Source organism: Rutidosis leptorrhynchoides, chromosome 3, assembly GCF_046630445.1.
Source record: "Rutidosis leptorrhynchoides isolate AG116_Rl617_1_P2 chromosome 3, CSIRO_AGI_Rlap_v1, whole genome shotgun sequence".
NCBI classification, from domain to species: Eukaryota; Viridiplantae; Streptophyta; class Magnoliopsida; order Asterales; family Asteraceae; genus Rutidosis; species Rutidosis leptorrhynchoides.
Window position 1 is genome coordinate 204,176,230 of NC_092335.1, and position 8,621 is coordinate 204,184,850.

The 8,621-nt window shown below is 32.1% G+C and overlaps 1 non-coding gene across 1 annotated transcript; it reads left to right on the top strand.

Moving 5' to 3' along the window:
* The first annotated feature begins 3,853 nt into the window (after window positions 1-3,853).
* Window positions 3,854-3,960, top strand: LOC139903532 (small nucleolar RNA R71). The gene has a single exon (XR_011778346.1). It is a non-coding gene; the product is annotated as a small nucleolar RNA R71 (small nucleolar RNA).
* Window positions 3,961-8,621: the final 4,661 nt, after the last annotated feature.

The window sequence follows — 8,621 nt, forward strand, 5'->3', positions numbered from 1 at the left end:
CTAGGATTTTACGTTCAATGGTAATGAACGCATTGAAAATAGGGTTTTCAGAATACAAATCGGTTTATAATTTTGATCAAAATATTTTCTCGTTCAAGCTCGAGTTTAGATATCATTGAATTTCATGAGTTTGTAATTCTCAATTTTTAAGGTCAATCTCTAGGATTGAGTAATATCAGTCTTAAAAGCTGATATTTGATCTTTAAGGAGATTATCCTTTCTGGGGATCTGATTCATTAGTCTTATCAAGCTAATTTGCATGGTGCCCCCCCATTGTACGAGATGAATCCTTCTCATGGTTAGGATAAATCTGACCACTTGGCGACCCTGTTTAATGCTGAGGTCCGTGGATTTCCTGCTGATTTTAGTGATGACTTTTCTAGATTTTTCGTCAACCTACAGCTGGTCTGGACGACAACTTCATGACCTAAATCAAGAAGCGCGTTTCTTTTTCGGAAGACTTTACTTCCTTTTAATGATGGAATTGATTCATCATGTAGATCCATCTCTTCTTTTCTTTCATCGGGTAAAACAGTTTAGTTTAGTCCAAAGCAAAAGTTTAATTCAATAAGATTAAAAATAATGATAATAAAAGTTCTCGTCCCTCCCTCGGGTAAAGCAATTTCGGTTCAAAGACCTAGTCTTCAACTTACGATGAATTTTAAAAATCATATTCTTAACTTAATGAGATAAAGTAAATTTTTGTTTTTAAATTCACACAACTTAAATATAAAATTCAAAATTAATATTAAAAATTCACACCAAACTTAAAATTTAAAATGCATAAAATTAAAAATTTATATTTTAAAAATTAAAAATTCACACCAAACTTAATTTAAAAATTTATAAATTCATACCAAACTTATATTAATTTTTCAAATATTTATAATTTTAAAAATATTGTTTTTACAAATTTTACAATATTAATTTAAGATTTAAATATTAATTTTAAAAACATGGTAAAATTAAAATTAAAAATCTTTTTGTCTTTTTATCCCACTTTAATCAATCAAATATTATCAAAAATATGCGCCCCTCTTTTCGGTAAAGTAATTTCGGTTCCAAAACCTAATTTAACTCATGACGAATTTTTGAAATATTTTGGGTTGATTGTTTAAAGATATTTATACCTTAAGAATAAACGTTAAATTTCGCAGTGATGTAATAAATTTTTGAATGATATCAATAATTTCGGTCGCCAAACCTAATTTTATTCAATACCAATTTAATACTTTTTAGCGAACAAATTAGCGTTTATTATCAAAAGGTTAAAAATAAAAATAAAAATAAAAATAAAAACTGTACAGACATACCTGTGAAATAGATTTCTTAGTTATATGATCTATCCCATTCATAAGATAGTCGGTTTAATTGGTTTTCCATGGCTACATAGGCGTAACCTCGAGCATTCAATATCTTTTCTTCTAAACATATGAACGGTCCGTCTCTGCATAAAGTAACAAATTCGGTATTTGAATAGGTTTGATTATTTGAACATTTACCTCCATGTGACCATTTTCCGCATTTGTGACATCTTTCTAGGTGTCGTGCTCTTCTTTTCGCTGCGGATTTTGATTTTCCTTTACCAAATTGTAACTTATTATCTTCGCATCTGGATTCTTTTCTAACTCCGTCCATTCTTTCTCTAATTACTGATACTATTTCACTCGGTAATATGTCATTATTACGTTTAGTGATCAAAGCGTGTAGCATTAGACCATGGTTTAGTTCACAGGCAGTCTTCATTTTGTAAAAACCTAAAAAAAAATAAAAATTCAGAATGGGGGGAGAAGACTAGTTCTTTAGGGTCTGCTAGGGAAAGACCAATCGGGTTCCATTCTCAGAACTACACGAGAACAGAACAACTAACTCTAGATAGCATTTTCTTTTTAGAACATTTGAATCTCCCCACACTTAGGTAGCCATGGTGTCAAAATTGTGATTAACTTCATCGTTAATTTCTCTTGGTCCATAATCAACTTGCATATCCGTGACTTTTTCTTTAAGCCATTGGTCGGATTCCTGTGTAATTTCCACAATTTCAACTAGTTTCTCCTTTTCTTTAGGTGATAGATTGGATACTAACCGGTTACATAACTTAAAGTTCCCCTTGGTTCTAGCATCGCGAATCCGTTTAATAAGTTTCTTCATTGAACTATTAATAACGGGATCATTAAATTTCGTATCAACAACGGGGTTCTTTGTTATCATGTCATCATTAGGTGTTACTTCATTTTCCCCACACTTAGGCGTTTCATTATTGCTAAGTATTACCGCTGGAGTTGGTAAAAACACATGGTTCTTACCAATTGTTTTTACTGGTTCAACGGTTTTGGCTGGTGGAGATTTAGACTTTCGAATCATAAAGGTGATCGATTTGTCACCACTTTTAAGTGTCATTCTTCCATTTCCTACATCAAATAATGCCTTGGTGGACGCTAAGAATGGCCGACCTAAAATTAGAGGAATGTTTGGGTCCTCTTCTATGTCAATGACAATAAATTCGACTAGAAAGGTTAAATTGCCTACTTGAACGGGTAGGTTGTCAGCAATTCCAACTGGGTGCTTAATGGTTTGAGCAAAGAGTCGAACACTCATATCCGTTGGACTTAACTTACCTACTCCTAATCTCTTATATAATGAAAGAGGCATAACACTTACACTTGCACCTAAATCTGCTAGTGCATCATACATGACACAATCACTAAGTAGACAGGGAACAATAAATTCACCCGGATCACCTACCCTAGGTGGAGGTTTTGGTGGAACTGTCTTCACCGGGTTTACTTCTACGGCTTTTGTTTCTTGTACTTTCTTATTCTTTTTCTTCTTCTTCTTTCCAGAAGTATCACAATCTTTATTACTTATTACTTGCTCATACTCAACTCCTTTTCTTGGAAACGGGATGGGTGGTTTGTATGGTGCCACCACTGGCTTTACATACTCGGGTGGTGGTGGTGTAACTTCTTCATTGTTACTCTCATCTAAAACCTTCCCATCTTCTGGTGCTGGTTTTTCAGAATTCGTTGAAACCATATTAACATTCTCATTCCGAGGATTTACTTCAGTATTACTCGGTAGCTTTCCTTGTTCCCTCTCACTCATCATGCTAGTAAGAGTACCTACGTGTTTTTCTAGATTCAAAATGGAAGCTTGTTGAGTTCTTAATGACTAATCAAATCTCTCGTTCGTTTGGGTTTGAGTTTCAATAAATTGTGTTTGAGATTCAACTAGCTTGAATACCACGTCTTCCATATTTGACTTTTTCTCTTCGGTTTGTTGTTGTGGTTTATATAAGCCAGGTCTTTGTTGATTGAAAGTGTTGTTTTGAGTTGGTTGGTTATTCGGACCTTGTTGGTTATACCAGTTATTTTCGGGTCCTTTTGGATTGTAAAGAATGTTTTGATTTCGATTGAAGTTTAGCTTTGGCGGTTGATAATTATTTTGATAATTATTTCCAGGCCTTTGGTTCATATAGGAAACATTCTCTCGTTGTTCCAATGTTGGTTCAATGTGACAATCTTTCAATAAGTGTGGTCCACCGCATAGCTCACAACTGATTCGTATTGCGTGAATATCTCTATTCATCTTTTCCATTCGTCTTTCGAAAGCATCTATTTTTGCTGAAACGGAATCAAAGTCATGGCTAGAATCGGCTCTAGCCACTTTAGATGAACGAAAAATATCTTTTTCTTGGTGCCACTCATGCGAGTGGGAGGCTGTGTTATCAATAATTTTGTAAGCTTCAGTTGCGGTTTTCTTCATAATGGAACCACCAGCTGTTATGTCGATGTCTTTTCGTGTAGCAACGTTGACACCTTGGTAGAATATTTGTACTATTTGATAAGTGTCTAAACCGTGTTGAGGACATCCTCTCAACATCCTTCCGAATCTTGTCCACGCCTCATATAATGTTTCATTTGGCTTTTGTGTGAACGTAACAATTTCTCCTTGAAGTCTCACGGCTTTAGATGCCGGAAAGAATCTTTGAAGAAATTTTTCAACTAAGACATCCCATGTGTCAATCGCCCCTTCAGGTAACGATTCTAACCAATCTTTGGCTTCTCCTTTTAAAGTCCAAGGAAACAACATGAGATAGATCTGCTCATCTTCCACTTCTCGGATTTTGAATAGTGTACAAATTCTTTTAAACGTACGAAGGTGTTCGTTAGGATCTTCATTCGGTGCACCACTGAATTGGCATTGGTTAGTTACCATGTGTAGAATTTGTCCTTTGATTTCATAATCTGGTGCATTAACTTCTCGCTTAATAATGGCGTGACCTTGGCCCGTGCGTGTGGCTCTCATTCGATCTTCCATACTTAGAGGTTCCGTTACTTCCATAATTGAATTTGTTGAATACGAATCACTAGAGGATTCTGATTTAATGGTTTGTGGCTCAGGAGGAATAATTAGTGGTTCAAGATCTTGGAATTGTCCTTGAATATGCTCCGGGTTCTTAATTGTGAAGTCGGGTTCAAAAGATGGATTATCGGAAATTTGAGTTGGAGTTCTTGTTCGACTAGATGACGATTCTAAAGAAAAATCAACGGCGACAATATTTGCTAAATGTCTTGATCTAGTTACAGGTGGTGAACGTACAAAAGGTGGTGAACGTCTTGCTCGGTGCATTCACTGAATATCCTATTAGTTTTTAAAAGGAAAGAAAAATTATAATAAGTTATCCAATCAATAGACTTTTCTGATTTTGCCCACGTTTCGAATAGTCAAAAGATGCAGCAGAGGGGCAGGATTCGTTTGGTCTCAATATAATTGAGTACTGTTTGGCTCCAATAACCCGGTCCACGTACAAATCCAACTATTACTACGAACCAGAAAATTTTGATGTCTATCAATTTAATCACTCAAAATAAATTTTCGTAATTTTAAGAAATTTAGATAAGAAGTAGAATAAAAATCTATGTCCTAAAACTAGAATAGCGAGAAATAAGAAAGAAAAAGAGTTCGTCGAAAAAGGTCGAAAAAGAAAAAATGGTTGAAAAATAAAAGGTGACGGAAAAATAAAAGAAACTTATAAAAACTTAAAAATACTTAACTAACCTAACCTTATTACTACAACTAACTTAAAATTATAATCGCAAATTGAGATTACTAATTGGAATGATAATTGATACATAGTAAAAGGTCTAAAAATATTAAAGCTTACAAGGAAAAACTAAATCCCAAATGGAAATAACTTAAAAAGAAACTAAAACTTAAAAAGGCGTCGCAAAATTCTAAAGCACCTAAATCTTAGTCTAAAGAAAAAGCACTTAAGGAATTCTACGGCAAAGCCTAAAAATCTAGGAGTAAAAATAACTATAGCAAAAACTAAGTTTAAAATTAAATATGAGCTAAAAATACAAAAGTTATGCTACAACGATTAAAAAGGGACAAAATATAAAAATATACAAAAAGTTGTAAAAAGTACAATTTTTATAAAAATATTATTTTTATATTATTTATTTAATAAAACTACTAATTTTACAATTTAATAAAACTAATTAATACTAAATACATAAATTAAATAAAAAGTAAAAATAAAAATAAAACTAATAATAATAATAATAATAATTAGGTTTAAATAATAATTATAATTAATAATAAACCGTAATTAATGCTGAATTAGGGCTTCCTGTTCGCGTGTCAGAGAAGCTCCGCGAGTTGCGGTATTTAAAACATCAAACCCCGCGAGTCGCGGGGTTTCAAATTTCAGATCTGGAGCAGTTTGAAATTTTTACGCGTTTTTTTTTTTTTTTTATTTTTTATTTTCTGTTTTCTATTTTTTTTCTATAAATAAAAGATATTTAATAAAATTTATATTATTATAAACTAAAATAAAGATAAAGAAACTTATAAAACTTAAATATTAAAAAAAAAATACTAAAAAAAATACTTATATTTTTGTTTTTATTTTTATATTTTTGAATAATTAAAACGTATTTTTACAAAAGCGACTTTTAATAAAAGTAAGCTAAAAATCTTTTTTTTTTTTATATTAGCGTTGCACTTCCGGCGTTTAAGAGTGTCCCCGGCAGCGGCGCCAAAAATACTTGATGTTATGCGAGGTGTATATAAAATAGTTTATATTTTACTAGGAAAAACTATTAAATACGATACAATTTTACACAAGATATTTATTTTTTTATAGAATGGATATACTTAAACCTTGCTACAACACTTATAGGCAGTGTACCTAATCGTACAGTAGTGTAGTTTTTAGTAAGTCCGGTTCGTTCCACTGGGAAATCTTTAAACAAAGCTCAACGCTATATTAGTTTACTTTTATAAAAATACAAATATATATATAAGTAATATTATTATTATAAAGGGGGTTTTTACCGTTTAATGACCGGTTTGTCGATTTTAAGACTTTAGTCGCAGTTAAAACCTAATGTAAAATATAAAATAAATACAAGACTTAAATTAAAGCGTAAAGTAAATAACGATAATGAAATTGCGAATAATAAAAGTGCGATAAAATAAAATTGCGATAATTAAAAAGTACGATAATTAAAAGTGCGATTAAATAACAATAAATAAAAGTGCGATAATTAGAAGTGCAATTAAATATAAAATAAAGGAAATTAAATATGAAATAAAAGAATTATGCTTATTTAAACTTCCGTAATCATGATGTTCGACGTGTTGATTTTAGTTTTATGCCCATGGGTTAATTGTCCTTTGTCCTGGATTATTTAATATGTCCGTCTGGTTTTTGTCCATAACAGTCCATCAGTCATAAATATAAAGTGCGAGTGTCCTCGTCAAATTATTATTATACCCGAAGTTAAATATTCCAACTAATTGGGGATTCGAATTGTAACAAGGTTTTAATACTTTGTTTAATGAATACACCAGGTTATCGACTGCGTGTAAACCAAGGTTTTACTACTTTGTTAACAATTACACCAATTACCCTTGAATGTAATTTCACCCCTGTTTTAATTATTCTAGTGGCTATTAATCCATTCCCGTGTCCGGTTAAATGAACGATTATTCGTACATATAAATACCCTGCCCATCGTGTCCGATCGAGTGTATATGGTAATTTATAGGGACGCCCAATTGTAAATCTTTATATTAACATTAACAAACTATCATTTAGTTAAACAAATATAAAGCCCATTAATAGCCCATAGTCTAATTTCCACAAGTGTCGTTCTTTTGTCCAAACCCCAATTATGGTACAAAGCCCAATTACCCAATTTTAGTAATTAGCCCAACATCATGATTACTTCGTTTTAAATAAGTATAATAATAACTTAGCTACGAGACATTAATATAAAAAGGTTGAACATAACTTACAATGATTAAAAATAGTGTAGCGTTACACGGACAGAATTTCGACTTACACCCTTACAACATTCGCTAACATACCCTTATTATTAGAATTATAATTAAAATTAAAATTAAAATATAAATTATATATATATATATATCGTATATATGAGAGAAGAGAGAAAATAGAATATGAAATTTTGATCAAAATTCGGTTTGCTTTATAGGGATTTTTGATTTTTGGGGCTCCGCGACTCGCGGTGAATTTTGCCTTCAAACTCCGCGAGTCGCGGAGTTTGAAATTCCAGCTCACATCTTGGAGTCTTTCTCTGCCGACGGTTTTTATTATATATATAATATATATATAATTAATTATATATTATATTATATTTATATACATAGTTAACTTGTAATTTTTAGTCCGTTGCGTCGAGCGTTAAGAGTTGACTCTGGTCCCGGTTCTGGATTTTCGAACGTCCTTGCGTACAATTTTATATTTTGTACTTTGCGTTTTGAATCTTGTACTCTTGTAATTTCGAGACGTTTCTTATCAATAATTGGAACCTTTTTGATTGTCTTTTGTACTTTTGAGCTTTTTGGTCGTTTGCGTCTTCAATTCGTCGAATCTGTCTTTTGTCTTCACTTTTTATTATTTAAACGAATATCACTTGTAAATAGAACAATTGCAACTAAAAGCTTGTCTTTCTTGAGGAATAATGCTATGAAATATATGTTCGTTTTTAGCATTATCATGTGCGATGCAAGTGATTTTGCATTGGGAGCCGTTTTAGGATAAAGGATTGAAAAACGATTTCAACCTATATATTATGCTAGTAAGACGTTACAAGGAGCACAAACGAACTATACAACTACTGAAAAAGAACTCTTTGCTATTGTCTTTGCTTTTGATAAATTTCGATCATATCTCGTTCTAGCAAAAACGGTGGTCTATACCGACCATTCTGCTCTTAGATACCTATTTTCGAAACAAGATGCTAAACCAAGATTAATCCGTTGGATCTTACTCTTACAAGAGTTTGATATTGAAATCCGAGATAAAAGAGGAGCAGAAAATCTCGCCGCTGATCACCTTTCTCGTCTTGAAAATCCCGAATTAGAAGTTCTAAATGAATCGGCCATACAAAACAACTTTCCTGATGAATATCTATTGAAGATAGATTATAAAGAAATTCAATGGTTTGCAGACTATGCAAACTACTTAGTATGTGGATTCCTTGAAAAAGGATTATCATACCAAAGACGAAAGAAATTCTTCAGTGATATAAAACACTATTTTTGGGAAGATCCACATCTGTTTAAAAGTTGTCCCGATGGAATAA